This window comes from Panthera tigris, chromosome C1 (genome assembly GCF_018350195.1).
Source record: "Panthera tigris isolate Pti1 chromosome C1, P.tigris_Pti1_mat1.1, whole genome shotgun sequence".
Lineage (NCBI taxonomy): Eukaryota > Metazoa > Chordata > Mammalia > Carnivora > Felidae > Panthera > Panthera tigris.
Window position 1 is genome coordinate 76,412,297 of NC_056667.1, and position 23,802 is coordinate 76,436,098.

Genomic DNA, 23,802 nt, shown 5'->3' on the forward strand with positions numbered 1-23,802 from the left:
TTTCTCTCATCTTAGGGTCTGTTATTTAGTGGCTTTTCCGAACTAATCCTGTAAAGCTGTATCCCTTCCTATGTGAAACCACTGCAATTTCTTAGTTGGCTTAGTGATCAGTTAATCGCACAGAGATTTCCTTAAATGCCTGGAACCCACAAAATACTGGCTTTTGCCAAGGGGCTTGATGTGTGGGTTGAAGCATACCTTCAGTACTCAATCAGGCAGTTTACAACTGTGCCTTAGGTTTCACTTTCTGCTTTTATAGAGCCTCAAGGTCAGCCAGAGGGGATAGCTTAGGGCCTTCTCGGGCCTTCCTAAGCATGCACACAGCCCTGTGCATGTGTGTGGCCTTCTAAATGTCCATGTCAAGAACTTTTCAAAGCCTTTATGGACACTGTATTTCTCAGTCTTTTGTTCCAAGCTTTTTCATCAATATACTGTTTGCCCTGTTATCACCCCTTGCAGCAGCAACGAAAATATTTCCCTGTAAATATTTCAACAAACCCCACCTGTGCAGCAGCTGTAGCACTGGAGGAATTCTGAGGTACGAACAGGTAAAGCTTCTATTTGTTTTCCCACAGAGCCACCAGACAGTTCAAGTAATGACAATTCTTTGTGAATGGAGTCCACTCTGCTCCCTGAGGTACCTAGAATGTGGGTCGTTATTTTCAAGGCTACTTGCTAAGCTGCAGAGTAAGGAGAAAAGGTGATGGTTTCCACCCAGCTCTTTCTTGAGACAATTAAACTTGGCGTGAGTGATAAATGGTGAGAGCCACCATTTTGGAAAAATGCCCAGAACATATGGAGAGGCTACATGATGATGTTCAAGGCAACAGCCCAGCTAAAGCTGACAGCTAGTATTAACCACCAGACACATGAGTGAATGAGCCTTCTGTAGATTCAACACTGAGCAGCCCTAGTTAACACTAACTGGGAGAAGGAAGAGTGCTTCCCTACTGAGCCCTGCTCAAACTTCAGTTTCAAGGCTAAAAACATTGTTCCTGTTTTATCATTTAATTGTATATATTTAAGATGTACAACTTGGTGTTTTGATATATGTAATGATAGGATACTAGAGTCAAGCAAATTAACATATCCATCTCCTCCTACAGTTACCTGTGTGTGTGTGTTGTGTGTGGTCAGAGCATGTGAAATCTATTTTCTTAGATTTCGTTTTCAATACAGTATTACTAGCTACAGTCATAATGTTGTACATTAGCTTTCCTCATTCATCCTGTAGACTGCAATTTTATATCCTTTAACCAACATCTCCCTATTTTCCCCACGTGGTAACCAGGGGGGCTACTATTCTAGGCTCCACATGTAACTAAGATCATGCAGTATTTTTCTGTGTCTGGCTTATTTCACTTGGTATAACGTCCTCTTCGGGTTCATCTGTGTCGTTGCAAATGGCAGAGTCTCCTTTATAAGGCTGGATGATATATATGTGTGTATATATATATGATATTCCTATATATATATATATATATATGTATATATATATAAAAAGATCTGTTAGCAAACACAGAAAGCTGGTTTCAAATGACCCAGAAATGATGGATGAGAAGTGGCAGAAATAATACACTGGTGGTTCTGTTCAGAGTCCACATCCCACTTGTGCCCAGGGGTGGGCCAGGGTAAGGATGGCACAGCCAGGCCCCAATGCTTGCTTGCAGACATCCATGGACTGCTTGCTATAGGGTGGTGGAGGACCTGTGGACAGCAACATAGGTCAAAGTTACATCGTGGGTGGGAGACTCCACAGCTGAGAACGTTTTACACAGTCAGTGCAGAAACACTGGCTAGTACTCACCAGCACGTGACTGTTCTTGATCTTTCCTATAGTCAGCGTCCTTCAGATCCTTAAAAATGAAAAACACTGCCTGGTGTTACATTCCTTTAGAGCTAATAGAAAATGCCTTCTTAACTAGCTTATTTTCTTTCCAAAAAAACCCTTGCAAACATCATCCCCAAGCATATAGAGTATTTTGGATTAAAAACCCATAGGTATTTGACGTTAAGGAGTTGACTATAGTGTTTTTAAAAAACTTTTTTTTTTGGATTATTGTTTTTCTTGTTCTCTGTAACAAGCCATGGGATAATTCAGTGTGCTTTTTAAAATATATTTTACAAATATACCTTGTTTCCAATAGTTTATAGGTCAAACCACACCCATGACCATTTTTGTAGGTCAAAGATGGTTGACTATCAGCAGTTTCACATGGTTCCACTTAATTACATCGTGAATAAGAAGTGATGGTCTCTCCTTAGATATATGGCTTGGTATTTGGTGGAAACACCCAATTTACTTCTGTATTTCTACTTACCTTCTGATGCTTCCCCCTGGTCCACTCCAACTTAATAATTATTAAGATCTCATTTGTCTCTTCCTCACCCCCATGTAACTTATTTCAATTTCTCCCAAACTACAATTTATAAATGACAGATTCAGAAATATCATTCTACCACTATTTTTTTTCCTTCTGAATATGAGAGAATAAAAATGTGATGTTAAGGCAAATGATCAGGAGGCCCTCTGTGTGTTTTTTCATTTCCTGCTTCAGCACAGATTGTGGTGTTGTGCTAGTTTGTCTTAGTGTACTGACGAACGTTTGCTTCCCTCCTCATACTTCTTCCTGTCCTCTTCTAGAACTGTCACTTAGTCAGTGACATGTTATGTCAGCCCTGTCAGAACCAGCCAATGAATCTGATTCATTAGCCAATAGCAATGCAGAATAACTGTGCTAACTCTCAGCAATTAAGATGATTGGGGTCACACTGTCATTAACTGTTACTGTCAGGGAAAAATTCACTGAAGAAGTATATCTTGGGAATGACCTTAGATGTGTGGCAGGCACATACAGTTCACTGACTTATTCATGTGTTTGTCAACTGTGATTGAATTATTGTTTATATTAAACAATTACCGAAAAAAAAAAAAAAAAAAAGAAATACAACCAAACCAACCAACCTAGCAACAACAAAAATTTTATTAGGGCCATGGTGATGACCTATTTGAGCTTAAATTCTCTCCCAGTGATGACAGAAAATAAGAATTTCATATAGTTTAAATACGTGCAAGCATTTCTAACCCCTGCCCAGTTTAAGTCAAATACTAATGGACTGGTCTTAATTCATCTTGACAGACTCCATAATGGCTCACCACAGAAAGCACCTATCACCTACTTATTGAATAAATACATATTAATTATTGGCAGAGGCTCTAAGACTGGACAGTGACATTTCATGTTACCAATAATGTTACTCAGTATTATGTAATGGGAAGGACATACATGTGAAAGTTCACTGTAAATAGCAATATAGGTGTTATCCTAAATGTTATCAACAGTTTAGAATGAATATTAACCATGGCATGATTGGAATGACTGTGTCCTAAGAATCCATTTGCTTTCTCTCTGAAAGTTCAGAAGGGTTTTTGCCAAGTGGTTTTGTCTTTTAAATACAAAGAGCAGGAATTCATAAGTAAATGAATTACTCGGTCAGGAACACGAGGCATCTGGGAATTCTGGCACAGGGGAGGGCAATGCCATTACAATTTTACAATTCTTATTTTCACAGAGAGACAAAAGGGATGAGACACATGTATCTTGGGTTTACAAAACTATGTGTAGGTCAGAGAATGAAGAAAGGAGGAGGGGGCACCTGGGTAGCACAGTTGGTTGAAGCCTCCAATTCTTGAATTTGGCTTGGGTCATGATCTCACCATTCCTGAGTTCAAGCCCTCCACTGGGCTCTGCGCTGACACCATGGACCCTGCTTGAGATTCTCTCTCACTCTCCTCTCCCCACCCCTCCCCTATGCTCTCTCACTCTCTCAAAATAAACATTAAAAAAAAAAAAAATTGAGACACTTAAAAAAAAGAAAAAAGGAGGAGATGACCATAAACTGATAGGTTAATGTAATAGTTCTACTGTTTCCAAAAATAAGCAAATAAATTCTTGAACTGCTATGCAATGTGTTTCCAGCCAGGCTCATGTTGAATGATAATTACTGTTTCTCAGTGTGTTATCAGTCTTTTTAACACCAAAAATACTAAAATCCAAAATAAAACATGCCTCCCAAACTATTTTTCTATTCTGAAGGTTGTGCTTACTGCTCCTAAGAATTGGTTCTGTTGACCTATAAACATTTCATTTGCTGTTTATAGCAATTAGAACTGCTAAAAAGAGCAGTATCATAGGGGAGTCTTATGTTAAATAATAAAGTCTTTAGTAGGATTTAAAAATCACAGCTCTCGAGGCACCTGGGCAGCTCAGTCGGTTAAGCATCTGACTTCGGCTCAGGTCGTGATCTAATGGTTTGTGAGTTTAAGCCCCATGTCAGGCTCTGTGCTGACAGCTCAGAGCCTGGAGCCTGCTTCAGATTCTGTGTCTCCCTCTCTCTCTGCCCCTCCCCTGCTCATGCTGTGTCTCCCTTTCTCACAAAAGTAAAAAATTAAAAAAAAAAAAAAATCACAGCTCTCAGATGGAGAAGCCACGTGTTTGTAAGGTATGCTTTCAGACCATTTGCCAGAAGGTGGAAGCGAGAAGTTGTACTTCATGATGACAATGCTGATTGCCACTGAATGACACAGAGTGAGATTTTTGAACTTTGGTGTTTTACGTATACCTGATGTAGGACCACTCATGTGCAGGAATAACGAGAGGCAACCTCTTCCCAACTCTGTTTTCACTGATGTCATTTTAGTAGCTTGCAGTTGGCCGTGGTGGGGGCATTTGTATCACAGAAATTGGCCAATGCTACAAATCAGATACCTGCTTACCACCTCTGCTTCCAATCCTCCACCCCCCAAAACCACACACTCCTTGCCCGGAAAACCAGGAATTAAACATTAGCACACCACTGCATCGGACTAAATCTTCTTGAACGCATTATTCTTACACTGAATCTATGGTTTCACAGGTACAAGAGAACGTGGCTTTTAACAGGTTGTTTGGATGAAGTCTAAAAATTCTAATCTAAAATACCACTAATATCTTTCTGTATCTATACCAGGATACATAGATAGTTCAATCTCAGTCAGGCATCCTAGTTCTCAGAATTCCAGTTCCCTGGGATCTAATCTCTCAGTGTAACATACCTGGCATTCATCTAATGCCCTAGGGTTCTCAGAGACTCTAAGACAGCTTGAATCTTCTGGAAGTCAAAGGCTGTACAATGAAAAATACTGATGGTGTGATAAAAAATATTCCACTGATGCCAAATGTTTGTTTGAAAATTTTCTCCAGGAAAAGGCTGTTCCAGAAACTGTATACATAGATCATAGATGCCAATGAGAATCAGACTCAATTCAAAATTATGTCAACTGACAAAGCTAAAAATGAAGACTTCTTTGCTTTCCAAAAGCAGTCAGAACATTTCCAGAGAGTTTAATTAGCTAAATGCTGTCATTATGTTGATCTATACATGTCTCTCTCTCTCTCTCTCTCTCGTTTTTGTGGTTATGTGTTTTCATGCTTCTCTCTTGCATTACTTGGTGTTTGGGCTGATTACTCTCCAGCTCAAAGACGTTCTAATTGTTGTGTAATTATTCACATCTCTTACTGTAGGGCTACCTATGTATGTCACAGACAGACTGTAAGTGTTTTGAGTGACAGTAATGACTTTTTAAAAGACTTCCATAGAATGAAATTCACTCAGTAATGCACTTCAATTTACAATATTCTTCCTCATTCTTTGCCTAAATCCTTCACACCAAAGCTTATGCCCATTTCTTATTGTTTGGAACTCAGGGGAGAAAGAGAACAGCTGGTCATCATCTTCCATATAATGGCCCTTAATATTCAGGTGGGCCATACACTCGAGGCAGAAGCTTAGGGCCTGGTACTAAACTGGATGAATAGGTTCAGTTCTTAAAATATGTTAAAACTGCCATTGCCTAGCTTATTGCTCTCATTTTTAAATTAGTTTATAACTTAAGATTTCTTCCCCCATACTAATTTCAGCAATTTGCCAGGTTCGCAAGTCCACGTGACTGGACATCTGACAACGTCAGCATTATGATGCTCTATTTCAGTCTTCATTCATTTCACTACCCTTCATGATAGGGACTCCACTATCATTTGACTCCATAATAATTTGGGTCAATTCGTGAAACATGAGAAAATCCCCTCAGTGCTGTAGCCCTGAAGAAGTCCAGCTTAACTAGGCTTTCCCCAGAATTTCATGGTATTTACTTTATTAGTCACACGCTCCATTTCCACTTTACTTTCTAATTAACAGTTCACATGATATTGGCATTAGCATTAACATTTCCTTCTCATATCACTTTGAACTTTCAAAAAGTTTTTACTTAAGTTCCAGTTAGTTAATAGACAGTGTAATATTAGTTTCAGGTGTACAATATAATGATTCAACACTTCCATACAACTTTTTGCTTCTCATTTAAAAGACTATTTTCCTTCCTATTTGAGTTTGCTGTGTTTAGGGAATGATGTTTCTACTTCTTTTTGCTTCTATTAATCACAGCTCAGTTCTTGCATAAGGTTTCCTCATATTATTGCAACAAAGCATTATAGTGTTATATAACTTGGAAGAAAAATGGTCATTTTAGTTTTATTCCTATTTCCACATACTGCCCCTTCTTTAGCATTTATCTTTACCAGAAAGGGCACCAGAGACTAACAAAAAGTCTTCAGTATTAACTTGGGATCTGTAGGTTTGGGGTGCCATTTACATAATAGAGAATCCTTTCCTCCCAATAGCCAATAAAATATTTAACACTCTGAGGAATGCCAAAGATATACTTAAAAAGAAAAAAAAATACTGTCCATTTAGGCAAATCATACTGTTCCTTCTAAAGGAAAATAATTCTCAAGTAATATAAAATACAAGCAGTGCAGTAGACTCTATCTTAGAGACAGGAAATACTGGATGTGATTGCCTTTATTCTGGAACACGTCTGAAATCACAGTTTAAGGTATAAACTAAAAAAAAAATCAGAACCTCAGAGAAATTTCTCTTAAGTAGAGCTCCTCTGGCACAATTCCCTGAAGGCTGTTCACAGAGAACACAAACTCTAACTTTTGGAACTCTGCTCAAATTCTTGTGTTTGTAAGGTCAGATCATCTAGTCACAAACAGTTCACTTTTTTACTTCTAAATTCATAATGAATTTTTAAATTTAAAGCACATCTAATTTGCTTCTCAATTTAAGCTGAAATTTACAGTATTTCTTGAAACTGTGGCTGTGACAAAGAAAACATGATCAGTAGATGGTTACAGGCCTCCCCAGAAGACTGTTGTTTTAATAATTTCCTCAACATAGTTTATAGAATATAAAATTAGGGTCATATCCAGCCTTTGTTATGAGAAGAGGATGTGCTCATGTTTAAGCAAATTTGGTGCATCCCACTGGGTTATGTGTCATTCAGTGAGATGTGCTCCCTGAGTCAAGGGCCAGATGGCGGATGCAGAAGTCTTTTGCTAGAATACATCTCTATAGAGGATAATGTCGCATTGGACTTGGTGACCAGGCTAACACTGAATGCAACTCAGTCACGGTATTTAAATCACATTAAGACTCTCTTTTATTTATGGCTCTCCTTGCGATTTTGTCTGGCTTTATGTCTAATTGTTAGCCTTCATGTGGCAGTATGATGTGCTAACAGTTTTGCCTTTTCTTTGCCAGAATGAACTGTTCAATCCTTTCTGAGGTACAGTGGGTCTGGGAAAAAATTTTGTTCCATAAACCAATTATAACTAGGCATAAACTTAATTATAAAAGGACACCTCGCTCTATATACTGTTTTTCATATTCTCGATACTGCTCAGGCATTAGTGTAGATACTTGCTGTCATAATTACAGAATTTTAGAGGTAGAAGGGCAAGAGATCATATAGTCTACTTCCTATTGATAGAGAAACTAAAACTAATATGAATTCAGAGTCTTATGTTTGGCTAAAGTAGGGAACAACCCAGACCTAAAAATCAAGTTACGATACTTGGTTTAGTATTCTTTCCACTATTCTCAACTTCCTTCCCCTAACAGCCACTAAACTTCAAAATGCCTTTCTCATTGTCATCCTCCTTCTCCTCCTTTCACCATCATCAATTGAACACAGTGGGAAATACTACCCTTTTTTTTTTTTTTTTAAAGCCATGGAAACAGATCTTCTATCTCATAGTTTTCTTCTTTCTTATGGTCGGGGAAAAAGTTGTATTTATTCAGTAAAAGAAAAAGCCAACTATCAGTTGGGTGTCTCTGACAGTGTAGTATCAGAGAAAGCAGTTGTGTGAAAACTGGTGGCAAAGGCACAGAAACAGAATGACTCTTGAATCAGAAGTCCTCTTCCTTCCTGAAGGAGTTTCAACATGCTTTTTTCCCAGAATACCTCTGTAAGTCCATATAAGGAAGCAAAGATTTTTTGGTTTTGTTTTCGGTTTTTTTCCTGGTTGGCTCTTTAAGCATACCCACTGGGTTTGGACTGAAACTGCTCTAAGCTGAAATCTCCTAATACTTCCTAGTGCTAGTTCTACTCTCTGATCTCCACTTTCAGAAATCAGACTCTCTAGCCTGTTCTGCCTTGCCAGACCTATCATCTTTTTCTCTACAGCTGCTGCTCAGTACCTAATCCCTCTGGAGTATTACATGGTATAAATACGATTTTGTCCTCATGCACACTATTGGCATTAACCTGAAGGACTTGCTATAAGGATTAGTATTCACGTTGAACATGCTTTTGTAAAAGGCCCTTTCCAGCAATAGAAAAGTGGCAACATCCAACACAGGTACAATTGGGGAGACAGCAATTCAGTTAAACATTTAGTATCAGAGTAAAACCTTGGGTTTTTAGACTGTAACATTATACTCTTGGTCTTCATAATCCTAGTAATATTGCTCTTCTTTAAACCATTTATATGAAAATAGTTTATTTACTGAAAGTAATTAGACCAAAGCCCTGAGGCAGATAGATGTCTAGAAAAAGAGATCATGTCACCCAAAAGCTATATATAGGACTTAAAACTCTTAAGTCAAATCTCTGCCAACTTATATGCATTTTTAGAACTGAAGAGATAAACGGTTCAGATATTATTATTAAAGGGCCAATAGAGTTTGTTCATTAAGCTTCAGCTGGTTTGGCAAGACTATTCAGCTTTATGCTTTCTGGGAAATAAAACTTCCACAGTAAAAAGTAATCACTTGGGAAATGTTTAGAACTTCATTTTGCCACGGTCGTTTGTAGGTCGATTCTTTTTTTATTCTCTTCTAGTGATTTCACATCAACATCAGTTCCCTTCAACAGATTAGACCTTTCACTGTGAATAAAATTTTAACATTTTTGCAAATTGAATATAATTAAAACATGGTTACAGAGAGGCAGAATTATATACACTATACATACTATATATAATGGGTATGGGGACGGTTGGGATGGGCAACAACATGGCTGGGAAAAGCTTGCCTGTTCTTTAGAGTGGGAATTTTAAACTATTTCTAACATGAGGATAACTTTCAAAAAGGAACCAAAAAACCAACCAAACGAAAATCAAATAAGAAACAAATCCTCTTTGGGATGGTGGCTGACTCCACAACCTTCCTTCCAGAAAAGGAAAAGCCAATCATAGAAACCCTTTCTCCTTGCCAGCAATTGTTTAGGAAGGGGCATGTGACCTCTGCCAATGAGAAAGGCATTCTAGAGTGATTCTGATGTTTCCCTCTTCTTAAAACTGATTTTGATGATTTACTTTCTAAAATTTTCTAAGTCAGTAGTTATTTAAAAAAATATACTAAATGTTTAACTGAATTGCTCTCTCCCCAAAGACGATTTAAGAAAGAATTGACAAATTAATAATGTATCATAGGAAGTTCTTTGAGTAAGAAGTTCTCTGGGAATATTAGATTAGGGTCTAGAGAAAACAACTCCAATTGACGAATTTAAAATCATGTCATTAGGTTTTTTTCCCCTCCTCTTTGACAAATAGTGCAAAGTCCCTAATTTTTTTTTTTTTGGATTAAAATCTGCCACCACATATTCCAAAGCAGCAACTGAAAAGGGGGCAATTCAGACAAAGAAATCTTGTTTATTACTAATCTGATGCAGCTCAGGTATTCTTTTTTTTTTCCCCCCCCTGAACTAGAGATCAGGATCAGAAAAGTCTCTCCTTTAACTCCTTTTCCCCATCTGGTTCCTGTTTGGCATACTATGAGCATGAGCTTCTACCAGAGAGGCAGCCTTAAGCCTCTTACCGATGAATTTACAGGAGAGGCAAGAGAGAAATGCAAAGCACAAGGAAACCAAAAAAGGCTAAAGTCAAAATGTTGCAAGAGAGAGTCCTTTGCCTAAAAGTAATCACTTTGAACCTTCTGGTTACATGAAAACTCCACATTATTATATCGTGGCTTTGCAGCCAGAACTTACTACAATACTGCTCAGGAGGAATGAGGATTGGGGTAGGATACACTCATTCTTGGAAACTGGAGTGTGCTGCTAATGTGTCTGAGAACTGAGATTTAGAACATAATTTGCTTTGCTTTGGTCTAGTTGAGAGCACAGGCTCTGATGACAGACTGCCTGGATTTTAATTCCAGGATCACTATTTGTCAGCAAGTAGTTGGGAAACTAAGTTCTTCATGCCTTTTTCTCATTGTAAAAAGTGGTATTTTTTTTTTTTTTTTTTTTACCTCATTGGACTGCTATGAGAATAAAACAAGATTAATATATGTAAAATATCTGGAACAATGCCTGGCACACAGCAAGTGCGTAATAAATGTTATTTATTGTTATCATTGTTATAATATATGGCTCTGACAGGAATTTTGCTTTAAAAAGGAAAAAAGGAAATGGGTGGTAGCTGGAGCCAGCTCTCCAGCCACCACCATTTCTTTCAAAAAAAAAAAAAAAAATTTTTTTTTTTAATGTTTATTTATTTTTGTGAGAGAGACAGAGTGCAAGCAGGGGAGGGGCAGAGAGAGAGGGAGACACAGAATCCGAAGCAGGCTCCAGGTTCTGAGTTGTCAGCACAGAGCCTGACGCAGAGCTCGAACCCACGAACTGTGAGATCATGACCTGAGCTGAAGCTGGACGCTCAACTGACTGAGCCACCTAGGCGCCCCAGCCTCCACCATTTCTAATGGAGGCCAAAAGTTTTTATTTTAAACAATTTGTTTAATATGGGAGAAAAAAACGTTTAAGTGTGGAGAGCTGGTTTAGCTGGGGTTGAGACTTTTGTCAAGAGAGTACACAAAATGAGAGAGAGAGAGACAAAGGATGAGTGACTACAACAGGGTGATCCTGATGAAGGGCTGATGAATATAATTTTGATAAGGGAGTAAGGAAGAACAGGGAGTGGTGGGAGGCGGAGTCAATAAAAAATGATAAAAGATCAATGGATTGTAGGCCCTGGTGGGGTTGAAGAATCACTGAAATCAGGGAGAGTAAAATTGGAATGACCATAAATGGTAATTCAGAGAATATGAATACTAAAACCGAGAAAAAAAAGATAGGCCTATAATTATGGATACAGACAAGGTTTAGGACATGATCATCAGAGAGCCTGAAATACAGTGAAGGATAAATCTGCTAGAAAAATCTTATGATCTGGTATGCCTTCCAATGGCATAGAGGCCCTATATGACCCAGCTCTGTTTTCAGACTTTATCTCCTCCTTTGTCCCTGGCTTTTCTCCAGCCATAATGGCCTTTTTGCGGTTCTTCAGCACACCAAGCATGCTCTGCTTCAGTCTTTGCACTTGTTCCCTCAGCCCATTACACTTTCCCTAAGATAATTATATAACTAGCTCCCTCACCTTCTTGGGCAATTTTTTCTAATGTCATTTTCTCATGGACACTGAAATCTTCAAGATTTAGAACATGGGTAGTGTTGCAAAGACAGACGAGGAGCTAAAAACCTTCAAGGCTGTGGCATCCTGGGGAACTGTCAGTTAACTGCAACAAGGATGCGGAGTGAAATGTTGGACAGTCTGAGCTTCAAAGCAGAGGATTTTAGAGAGGAGAGAGGGAGGAATCCAGAAGTAGCAATGAAGAACAAATGAGATCAGACCTTTCTTTTCTCTGAGAAGTTAAATAAAAACGTATGTAATTTATTAAAGATACTGGTAGATCTTACATAAAGTGAGCCCTAACTGCATCTATTTACTGCTAACTGCACAAGCTGCATTTGGCATGTGTTTTTAGGCAATTCAGAGGATCATCAAGAAAATGGGTCATGAGAATAAAATAACATTTACTGCTGTGCCGGTATTACTATTTAGAACCCTTTGATTTTAGCTGCAATTATGTGAGGAATTGACTTCCTTTTAAAAACTGTGTGGGCCCAAAACCACATAGCGGACTGCATACCCTTGTGGAGTTCCTGATCATCAGTTCAAACAGCCACGTTAGCGTTAGTCTTAAGGACATTTGCCTCCTGAAATATAGCAGAAAATACAGCAGTAGCAGATGTCTAACAGAGAAAATGGACTTTTACAGTTATATATAAGAGAACATAAGTTTCTTCCATCTTTTTAGTGAATGGCCTTAAGTCCTTATTATATTGCCCTTCTGGGTGAGAAGAGGTCTCATGAGCTATGATCTATAATATTTAGACCTCTCAAAGGGCTTGAATATACTATATAAAAGGAGAGCAGGTATCTCGGGAAACCACATTCACATAATATTTTTCACCTTTGGTAAGTAACATTTTGGTTCTGAAATGGCACCAGAATACACATTTCAAATCAGCAGCTTCATCACTTTCAGGAAAGACAAATGAGCAACAATAAATGTCACCTTCTAAAAACAAATAAAAAATTAAAAGCAGAATATAAAATTTAAATCATAGGGTAAAAAATTTACTCATTTTAATCATATATTGGGGCCCCTGGATGACTCTTGATCTCGGGGTTGTGGGTCCATGCCTCACATTGGGTGTACAGATTACTTAAAAAAAAAAAATCCATGTTTCAGATTAATTTCTAAAAAAAATAAAATACTTTCATTTCTTATCTATTCCTAATGCATCTCCATAAAATATATATCTAGTGACAGCAGTGAGTAGAAAGCATTGTTCTGATATTCTAAAAGGACTGATTTATAAGTTATATTCAGAAAAAAAATTTGAGGATTTGGGGCAGCTAAAAAGAACACTGTTTTGAACATAACTACAACGTCCTATAACATGATTTCAGAAGGGCTTAAGGAAATAACATACCACTCCAATTACATGAACTTTTCTCCTATTAATCAAAAAAGGGCTTTCATGTAAATATGTCTTATAGACTGTGCAACATACTGAAGTTCCCAGTGACTAAGAAATCATTGGAGAAGTGATTTGGGTTACATATTCACAATAATATATGGATTAGCTTCTGAAGTTTTGATCAAGATGTCGATTGAACATATATTTCAGGATCCTCCAGTTTTTAGGAAAATGATAAAAAAAATGTAAAAGTCTTTAATAGTGTTGGGAAAGAAGAGAGTATATTTTGATTAATCAGAAATTATGAGTAATCCCCGAAAACACAGATGATAAATGGAATCTGACTGAAAGGGGAAACCTTAACCCAAACTATGCATGGGAAGATAGATGGCTACTAATGGTGGAAAGGGCCAAGAGTTAAGGTGTTTTCAGTTTAGCCAGGGCAGAGGCATGGTACTGTTCTACAATACCAAAAAAGAAACTAAGTCTACACATCTAGAAGCCTTGATGTTGGTTGTACTCTTTCCCTGTGATAACCAGAAATAGGCTGAATTCATAGAACACTGCAGAAGGCTAACAAGGAATTTGAAATTTAAGATGAACAAGCAAGAATCACCAAATATTTGAGGGAAACTAACACCATGAAAGAAAGGCATCAAGCTCAACAAATAAAAACTAATCCCTGACAAAACAATTAATAGAGCAAAAAGAAGACTTAAACCAAAATACCAACCCCTGAAACAACTCATCAGGTAGGCTGATTAGCAGAATGAACATAGTTTTAGAGTCAGTTAGTGTATTGGAAGAGTGAACTGAAAATACAGAAGACAAAAGAGATAAAAAGTGTAAAAGGAAAAAAATAAGACACATGGAAGACAGATTTAGGAGTTCTAAGTTCCACAAGGATACAGCAAAAAGAATTAAAACAAATAAGCAAAGAAATAATAAAAATAAAAATAAATGTCCCAGGACAGAAAATTGACATAAATCCTCAAATGAGAGGGTCCATAAAGTGCTATGCAGGATGAATCAAAAATAAAGACATATCTTGGTAAATAAGTATAAAAGGATAAATAGTAAAATTTCCAAATACAGGGGGAAAAAAAAGATTGAAACAGGGATTAGATCAGACTGGGACCAGACTATCCATGATACTGGATGTAAGAGGGCAATGGAATAGTATTTTCAAAAGTCTATGAAAACTGTAGAGCAGATCAACAAAACCAAGAGTTGGTTTTTTGAAAAAATAAACAAAATTGACAAACCTCTAGCCAGGCTTCTCAAAAAGTCTATGAAAATTCTATCCCTAATCAAACTGGAAATAAATATATCTTCGGATATGTAGACTTGGAGAACTTACCACCTGTAAGCCCTTTCTGAAAAGAGTTCCTTGAGGATATATTCCAGCAAAAGATAAATAATTCCAAGAGGAAGACATGCATATATAAAACCACAGGTGACAAAGAAACTAATACATATTCAAGGGTTAAAATTAAAAGTACTGATTAAAAAAGGATACTAAGGTAGAACTGGTAAATCCATGGAGGTAAAATGCAGATTGGAGGTTGACCAGGATTACAGATGGGGGCACTGGGGAGCAAGCAACTGTTTACTGTGTACAGGGTTTCCTTTTGGGGTAATGAAAATATTTTGGAACTAAGGAGAGATGATTGTTATACAACACCGTGAATACACTAAACTGTTTACTTCAAAATAGTTGTTTTTAGAGGCACCTGGGTGGCTGAGTCGGTTAAGTATCTGACTTGATTTTGGCTCAGGTCATGATCTCACAGTTCGTGGGTTTGGGCCCTGCATGGGGCTCTGTGCTGACGGTGCAGAGCCTGCTTGGGATTTTCTCTCTTTCTCTTTCCCTCTGCCTCTCTTCCACTTGTGCTCCCTCTCTCACTCTCTCAAAAATAAACATTAAAAAAATAGAACAAAATCGTTAATTTTACCTCAATTAAAAATTTTCCATGAAAAAAGTAACAAGTCTACTTTGGAAGTGAAACAATTACATATAAGTGTTTTACTTTGGTACACCGTGCTTTATGTATTCTTCACACAGACTATAAAAAGATGTGTACTGAAGAATAGAGATTTAATATAATTAATCAAATTTAATAAATATGGGAGCCAAATTTCAGGGGATCGAAAAAAATAGGCTGCTGAATGGGAAATAAAACATGCCAAGGTTCTTGTGGTATTGGAGGGAAGAGACGCAGATACTGATGATAGTAGATGTTAATTAAAAATTAAGTTAATAATTGTTACAAGTTTTCAGGGTGAGGAAATTATGGGAATAGGTGTGATTTTTTAAAAGTTATGCATGTATGTATGTATGTATGTATGTATGTGTTTATTGGGGGGGTGGGGAGCAGAGAGAGTAGGAGAGAATCCCAAGCAGACTCCTTGTCAGCACAGAGCCTCATGTGGGGCTGGAACCCACGAACTGTGAGATCATGATCTGAGCTGAAACCAAGACTTGGACGCTTAACCAACTGAGCCACCTAGGTGCCCCAAGGAACAGGTGTGACTTTAACAAATTCCTTTCCTCTACTTTCAATACGACTAAGCTTTTAGCTTTTTATAAGCCAAATGACTGCTGAGACTTAGAGGTAACTGGTGTAAATATAAGTGAGGCATGGGGCTCTCTTAGGGTCCTGAGAGAAAAGGGAACTGATATGGAACTTTCTTTTCCAGGTGGTGAAGCTCAGGGGTGAGGACGAGAGGGTGGTGGATCCTAGAAGGAACTTGACAATCAGAGATATCTGGCCCCAACGTAAGCATATTACATCTTTTTTAAGCCCCAAAGGAACGAAATGGGTAGACTGAATCCTCCCTGCCCTACACACTGAGAGATTACAGAGGCCTGAGAAATATCAGGGATGTCCTTCAGGTACCTCAGCAAGGGACTGTCACTTCACTTTTCACTACTTGGAAGACTATTAACATGTAGGATATCCCGATATCTCAACAAACAGATCTGAATCCAACGAGCTGAAAAAGAAAAATAACTCCTTTAAGGCATTTCAGCAACTAGAGAGGAAATCAGCAAAATAATTAAATACAAACTCAGTAAAACAGAAATACTAGAGAAGATGAAAACATGAATGAAAATAAATCATATCATTTGAGATTCAACTGCAGTGCACACACACACATTTCTGAAAGCTTAGTAACATTTTTGAAACAAAATTTTATTTTATTATTGAAATATAGTTTTCAATGAATTGAAGAGGAGGTTGGTCACTGTAAGTGCAAGAAATATTTCAAAGTACAAAGCAAACACATAAATGGAAATCATGAGGGAGAAGATTTGAAAAATAGGTCAAGGAAATACAAAATGCAGATAACAGGAATTCTGAAAGGAGGGAAAAAAAATGGAAAAGATAAAACTATTCAACAGAGAATAGTAAAAAATTTTTACCTGAGTTATAGAAAGCCTGAATTCTGCTATGTTCCAGGTTGTACCAATGAGAAAAACACAAATTTGGGTATACTTGGCAAGTTCCTGAACTCTAAGGATAAAGAGACAATCTTATAAACAGAAAGATCAAGTTACTTAAAAGGAAAAAACTCAGACTGGCAATGAAATAGCTGGTCTATGCACCCTGAGACAAATAGCACCTACCACCCTGAAAGGAGAGGACTGTCTTCGAGGATCCTTTGCTCAGTAAACTTATTATTCACCTTTCAGAGCAAAAGTAAAAAAACAAACTAGAAAAGAGACCTCAAGATGGAATAAGAGAAACAGAAACACTGGTTAGCCATGTGAAATTAAATATAAATGGATGAGGACAGAGTCCTCAGTGTTGTGAAAATAGAGAATTTTCTGAAACAGAAGAGAAAGGTAGTAAAATCACTCTAAAGATCTTACAGTAAAGAAAGCTAAGTACAGTTTATTCTAAAGAGGGACAGGGAATTTTCCTCTGCCAGTTACCAGAACCTAGCCTTAAAAAAGACACCCTCCCCACCGCCCCCCGCCCTCCGACAAAAAGTTAAACAGAACAGAGATTCCAGATGCAGATCGCAGAATACCTGAAATTTGATATATGACAAAAGTAGTGTTCAGTTCTGTTGGACAAAGTATAGAATAATAAATTGGTGTTGGTATAACTGGCTACCAACTCTGGAAGAAGAGAGACACAGACTCCTACACTATAACATAAGCAAAAACAAATTTCAAGTGGATTAAAGATTTAATTAAAGTCTTAGTCCATTCCACAAAAAAATACCGCAGACTGGGTAGCTTATAAACTAACATTTATTGTTCATGGGTCTGGAGGCTAGAAGTCCAAGATCAGGATGCCAACCAACATGGTCAGATTGGAGTGGGGGGCCCTCTCACACGTCACAGATATTTCACGCTGTGGAAGCGGCTAGAGATCTTTTTGCAAAAGCACTAATCCTGTTCACGAGGGCTCCATCCTCATGACCTAATCAGCCCCAAAGGTCTCACCTACTCATACCATCGCCATCGGACGTTAGGATTTCAAAGTAAGAATTTGGTGGCAGGGGAGAGGTGGGGTACACAAAATAGAGACCATAGCAAAGACTTAATTTGAAAAAAATATATATTCCAAGAAAATCTAGAAAACTACCTGTATTAAAGGAAAGTGAGATTTTTCTTTGTCCTATATGACCTCAATACAAATATATATGTATAAAAAAAATGAACAAAGTGGGGCGCCTGGGTAGCTTGGGCAGGTAAGCCTCCTCCTCTTGATTTTGGTTCAGGTCATCTCACAGTGGTGAGAATGAGCCCCAAGTTGGGCTTTGAGCTGGCAGCACAGAACATGTTTGGGATTCTCTCTCTTCCTCTCTCTCTGCCCCTTCTGGGCTTATGTGTTCTCTTTCTCTCAAAATAAATAAGTAAACTTAAATCAACAAAGAAAACTCAATTCAATAAAAGATAGGAAAGGAAAAGAAACATCAAGAAAGCACAATACATAGAAAGCGTAAGATAATATGGCAAGAATAAGTATAAATATATACATAAGCACAAAAATATGAACGGTTATATTCACCTATTCATCTCAAACTAGGTGTATTAGATAAGAAAATCCAGCTATATATCATTGACGAGAGGAAAATCTAAAATAAAATGACATTAGAAAGGAGGGGGAAAATGCCTATCAGGTAAATAACAGAAATTAAAAATAGGGCTTTTTTCGTGCTTTTATTGAATCCAAGTAGATTCAGTAGTCATCGTGAACCTTCATATACTTAAGAACAATGACTGGAAACACAGAAAGCAAAAACTGAGGGTGAAGAGAAACAGGCACTGTGGCAACCATACTGGGATGCTAACATATCTTTCAGAGAATATGAAAGGTGAAGTACATATGAGTAAGATATAACTTAAATAGCATCATTTAAATCCTGAATATATATTTATATATGTAATTTATGTACATAGCATGTTTAATATATGATTTATATCACAAATATATCTATAAAATTCTGTACCCCAAAACTCGGATTACACATTGTTTTTTCACACTTGAGACATTGCCAACAAGTAACCATGTATCTCAGGCCACACAAAATTTCAACAAATTCCCAAAAGGTAGAAATTGGCTAAAAAGGAAATCAAAGTTGAAATGTAAGGTAATAAACAAACAACGATAGCTCTATATATCTAAATCCATGGGAAATGGTCAAATCTGATATAAATGTAAAAACGTGTAGTCTTACATGTAGTTATTAGAAAACCAAAAGGCTGAAAATAAGCCTTAAGTTGTGGAAGGTAGAAAAATAGAGTTGATGAAAAAAATACCAAGTGCAAGTTCCTGAAAAGACTAACAAAAACATAAAACCTTCAGTAAGTTTAAGGAAAAAAGCTAATACAAGCTTGAAGTAAACATTAGTAATGTGATGAAACAATAACTTGAAGGGAATAGTATGTACAAATTTTTCCAAAATTTTAGAAAATCTAGGAGAAACACGTACTCTTGTAAGAGAATAAACTAAAATTGGTTGAGAGGGGGAAAAAAATCTAACAACCTACGATTATAAAATAAATAGTGAAAGTAGTCAAAAGATGTGTCTCTCCAAGGCAACAGGCTCCTGAGTTTATGGATATGAGGACTACCAAATCTTTAAGAAAGCAAAATTGTCCATCCATGTTAGAAAACTCTTTCAGAGCATAGGTAAATTTAAACTTCTCAAATCATTTTATGAGGTTAACATAATTTGGATACCAAATCCAGAGAGATATAGAAGAAAAGTCCATGATCACTAATAGGCATACATGAAAAAATTCTTTAATGAAATAAAAGCAAATTAAGTTCATAGTATGAAGAATCCATCAAGACTAAGGAAAAATTTAAGGATGGTTCAATGTTTAAAAGTCTATTAATGTTTTTTATTAACATCAACAGATTAAATGAGAAAAAGCACATTCAAATCTCAACAGAGGCTGGAGAAATGTGCTAATATTGAGAGTCTATTTTTTATTTAAAAGAAAATAAAGGGGCACCTGAGTGGCTCAGTTGGCAAAGTGTCCAACTTCGGCTCAGGTCATGATTTCACAGTTCATGAATTTGAGCCCAGCGTGGAACTCTGTGCTGACAGCTCAGAGCCTGGAGCTTGCTTTGGATTCTGTGTCTCCCTCTTTCTCTGCCCCTCCCCCGCTCATGCTCGCTCTCTCTCTCTCTCTCTCTCTCTCTCAAAAAAAAAAAAACGTTGAAAAAAATTTTTAAAGAAAATGAAAAACGCTTATCCAATAAGAAACAAACTCTTTTTAATTCAATAAACTGTGTCTACAAGTAACTCCCAGCAAATTATATTTAATGATGAAACAAAAGTTTCCATTATATGATCAGGAGCAGGAGAGGAATGCAAGCTATCACCATTAATATTCAATACTGTACTGGAGATTCTTGATAATATAAGAACACAAGAAAAAGACTAGGAATAAGTATTGGAAGGCAAGAGACAAATATCACAATTTGCAGAGGATATGACTGGCTACATAAATTTCAAAAAATTAACCAAAAAAAGTATTAAAATAAGAGAGTTCAGCAATGTGACAGGATATAAATGACTGCTACGCAGAGAATCCGTAATTTCCCTTTATATCAGTAACGTTCAACTAAAAATTTTGGGAAAAATCTGTTCACAACAGCAACAAAACTAAAATACAGAGAAATAAATTTTAAATGTGCAATTCTTCATAAAGAAAACTGTAAGACTTTCCTGTAAGACATGAAGATAAATGGAAAAACATACCATATCCCTAAAAGAGAAGACTCATATTTCCCATTTTCCACAATTTATAAATTCAGTGCAGTTCTAAAAGCAAGATCTGAGTTCAAAGAGATTTTGACAAAGTAATCCTAAAATATATCAGGAAGAGCAAAACACAAGAATACCATATGATTTCTCTCCTATGTGGAATTTAAGAAACAAAACAAATGAGGAAAGGGAAAAATAGAGAGAGGCAAACCAAGAAACAGACTTTTAACTATAGAGAACAAACTGATGGTTACCAGAGAGAAGGTGGGGGGCGGGGGAGGATGGGTTAAGTAGGTGGTGGGGATTAAGGAAGCACTCTGAGTGCTATATGGAAGTGTTGAATCACTCTACTGTACATCTGAACCTAATATTACACTGTATGTTAACTAACTAGAATTTAAATAAAAACTAAAAAAAAAAGAATAACCACAATTTATTTTTAAGAAGAAAAACAAGGGGAACATATCCCATAAGGTATTTAAATAAGCTCTAAAATAATAGCTTATTCACTTAATCATTCAGTGAATATTGACTAGATGCATACTATATAACAGAACTCTTATAGGAAAATAGAACTGAAAAACATATAAAATCCCCTCTCTCGAAAACTTACGTAAGGACTTTGGATTCTGATAATGGTGGACTACATAATCTCAATAATTTCTCTCACTGTGGTCAACTAAAAAGGTTGGGTTAATAAAAACAAAAACATCATATAAGCAGCAAAGAAATAACAAGATAGTAAAGAATTATCTGGTGAAACTCTTAAGAGAAGACAAGAAACCTTATGGGGTCGCCCTGTAATAAAACCTTTTACTTTTGCAGAGGACACAGCATATCTGGAAGAAATAGCTATGAAACTAAGTTGCAATTTCAATGGTCTCAGGGAACTTGTACAAAAAAAATTACATTCACAGGGTAAAATATGAACTAGGGGTGTATGAACCTTCCCATGATGTAGCTTTTATAGCCTGATTTGGGTCATCTGGTAGACCAGGAAAATATAAATCTTGAATTTGGAATTACAGTGTTCTAAACTGGTAGAACCCCTACTCATCTGGCAGAAGTAAATACTATGATACTATGATACCCTACTCTCTGGCAGAGAAAGATACTATGATACTATCCTAGGCTTCAAAATAGTTCTATTAACAGCTTCCAAATATAATATCTAGCATATTGTTAGACATCTAGGCATGTAAGAAAACAAGGTACCATGAACAAGATGCAGGGAAAACATCAGTAAGCTCAGACACGTAATTATTTGGAATTATCAGAAGAATATATAAATAACTATACAGACCATATTCAAAGAAATAACAGCCACATAGGCTACTAGAAACAATAAAAAGTATATCCAAAAAAAGAACCAATGTAAATTCTAGATCTGAAAAATATTACAACCAAAATTAAGACTTCAGTAAATGGGATTTAGTATACTGTAGCTTAGAAAATTAGTAAACTGGAAGATGGGTCAAAAGAAATTATTTGAAATGTAGCAAACACCAACAGAGAAAACTGAGAAGAAATGTTAAAAAACCTAGAGGACACAGTGAGAAGGATTTAAAATACATTTGGTTGGGAGTTACAAAGGAAAGAGAGAATGAGGCAGAAGCAACAGCTGGGAGACAACAGCTAGGAAATTTCCAAAAGCCCATCAGAGATCCCAAACTTGACAATAATAAAAAAGAAATTCCCATCTAGAAATATGATAGTAAAACTTTAGAAAACTAGAGATAAAATTAAATATGTTAAAAAGGAGCCAGAACTACAGAACAGCTTATTTTAAAAGGAGCAACAGCTTAAACTTGCAAGAATAATGAGATGAAACGGTGGCTTGGGACCCCTAAATAGCTTCAGGATGGGTACTGGTCACCAGAAAACCCAAAGCATGATTAAAGGATTGGAACTTTCAGCACCCCTTCTGACCCTGACCCCACCCTGGTCCCACCAACTCTTCCAGGGATGGGGAAAAGAGCTGGAGATTGAGCTAATCATCAGCATCCAATGATTAAAACAACCATACCTATGTAATGAAACTTCTATAATAACTTCTAAGCAATGGAGTTCAAAAAGCCTCCAGGTTGGTGAACACATCAAGATGTTGGGAGGCTGGTGCACTCAGAGAGGACATGGAAGTTCCATGCCACCCTCTTCCATGCATACCTTGCCCTATGCATCCCTTTCCATTTGTCTGTTTCTGAGTTACGTCCTTTAAAATGAACTGGCAAAGTCAAGTATTTTCCTGAGTTCTATAAGGCTCTTGTAGCAAATCACTGAACTTGAACAGGGTGTTGCAGGAACCCCAATTTATAGCCAGATTGTGAGAAGTACAAGTGAGCTGATACTTGTGACTGGCATCTGAAGTGTGGGTGTTGTGGGACTGAGCCTAAGGAGTCTGATGCTAACTCTAGGTAGTTAATGCTAGAATTGCATTAAATTCTTGGATACCCAGTTGATGTCTCAAGAATCAGAGAACTGGTTGTTGGTACTAGAAAATGCTCCAGATCTAATATTCAAAGGTTAGTCTACACAATGCACCACTCAAATTTAAAATTGAGAAAACATGGGGTGCCTGTGTGGTTCACTCAGTTAAGGGTCTGACTTGATTTCGGCTCAGGTCATGATTTCACTTTTGGGCCCACGTGGGGCTCTGTGCTGACAGCAGGAGTCTGCTCGGGATTCTATCTCTCGCAAAATAAGTAAATAAATAAGGAAATAAACATTTGAAAAAATTTGGAAAACAGTATACGTTATATAATACAATCACAAGCTCACTGAAACAGTAAGAGAAAGAAATATAACAAGCTGTAAAAGTAAATGTCTTTGAGTGATTATACCAAGGTTATTTCCCCTTTTTACTGTTGCATTTTCATAATATTTCTAAAATGAGCATATATTACGCTTTCTTAGTGAGGGAAAAAAAAATCAAAGCTATTGTTTAGACTAATATGTTTTAACTGTATAGTTCCTGGGAGGTTATATGTATGTCCATAAGAAAAGTCTATCTATTAAATCACTACTGATGGGGCATCTGGGCGGCTTAGTTGGTTGAGTGTCTGACTTTGGCTAAGGTCATGATCTCGCAGTTTATGAGTTTGAGCCCCACACTGGGCTCGCTGCTGTCAGCGCAGAGCCGGCTTCAGATCCTCTGTCCCTCTCTCTCTGCCCCTCCCCCACTTGTACTCTCAAAAATAAATAACACATTTAATAAATAAGTAAATTATTACTGAAAAACTATCATCTCCTTAACCCATAATTAAATATGTGAAATCCAAAATAGAGATATTAGCTACACCATGGTTCTAATATATTCTAAAGAAGCATAGTAGAAAGTACTACTTTTAGAGAAGTTAACTTTTTTGTCTTGATGCTGTTAAATAAATAAACACTTTTAACCAGATTTTTAA

General features: G+C 36.9%; 1 protein-coding gene across 5 annotated transcripts in view; it reads right to left on the bottom strand.

Moving 5' to 3' along the window:
* Positions 1-539: 539 nt before the first annotated feature.
* The window catches only part of ZNF644 (zinc finger protein 644), a 128,709-nt gene continuing 105,446 nt past the window's right edge, over positions 540-23,802 (bottom strand). For 2 of the 5 annotated variants that reach the window (XR_006221691.1, XR_006221687.1), the window contains exons 10-11: positions 1,808-1,856; positions 540-1,707 (exon numbers count right to left, since the gene is read on the bottom strand). The gene's annotated coding sequence lies outside the window, so the exon portion shown is untranslated. Of the gene's footprint in view, positions 1,708-1,807; positions 1,857-15,616; positions 16,151-16,490; positions 16,672-23,802 lie in introns of those variants that run through there. The other 3 variants (XR_006221689.1, XR_006221690.1, XR_006221688.1) reach the window with 3 other exon arrangements.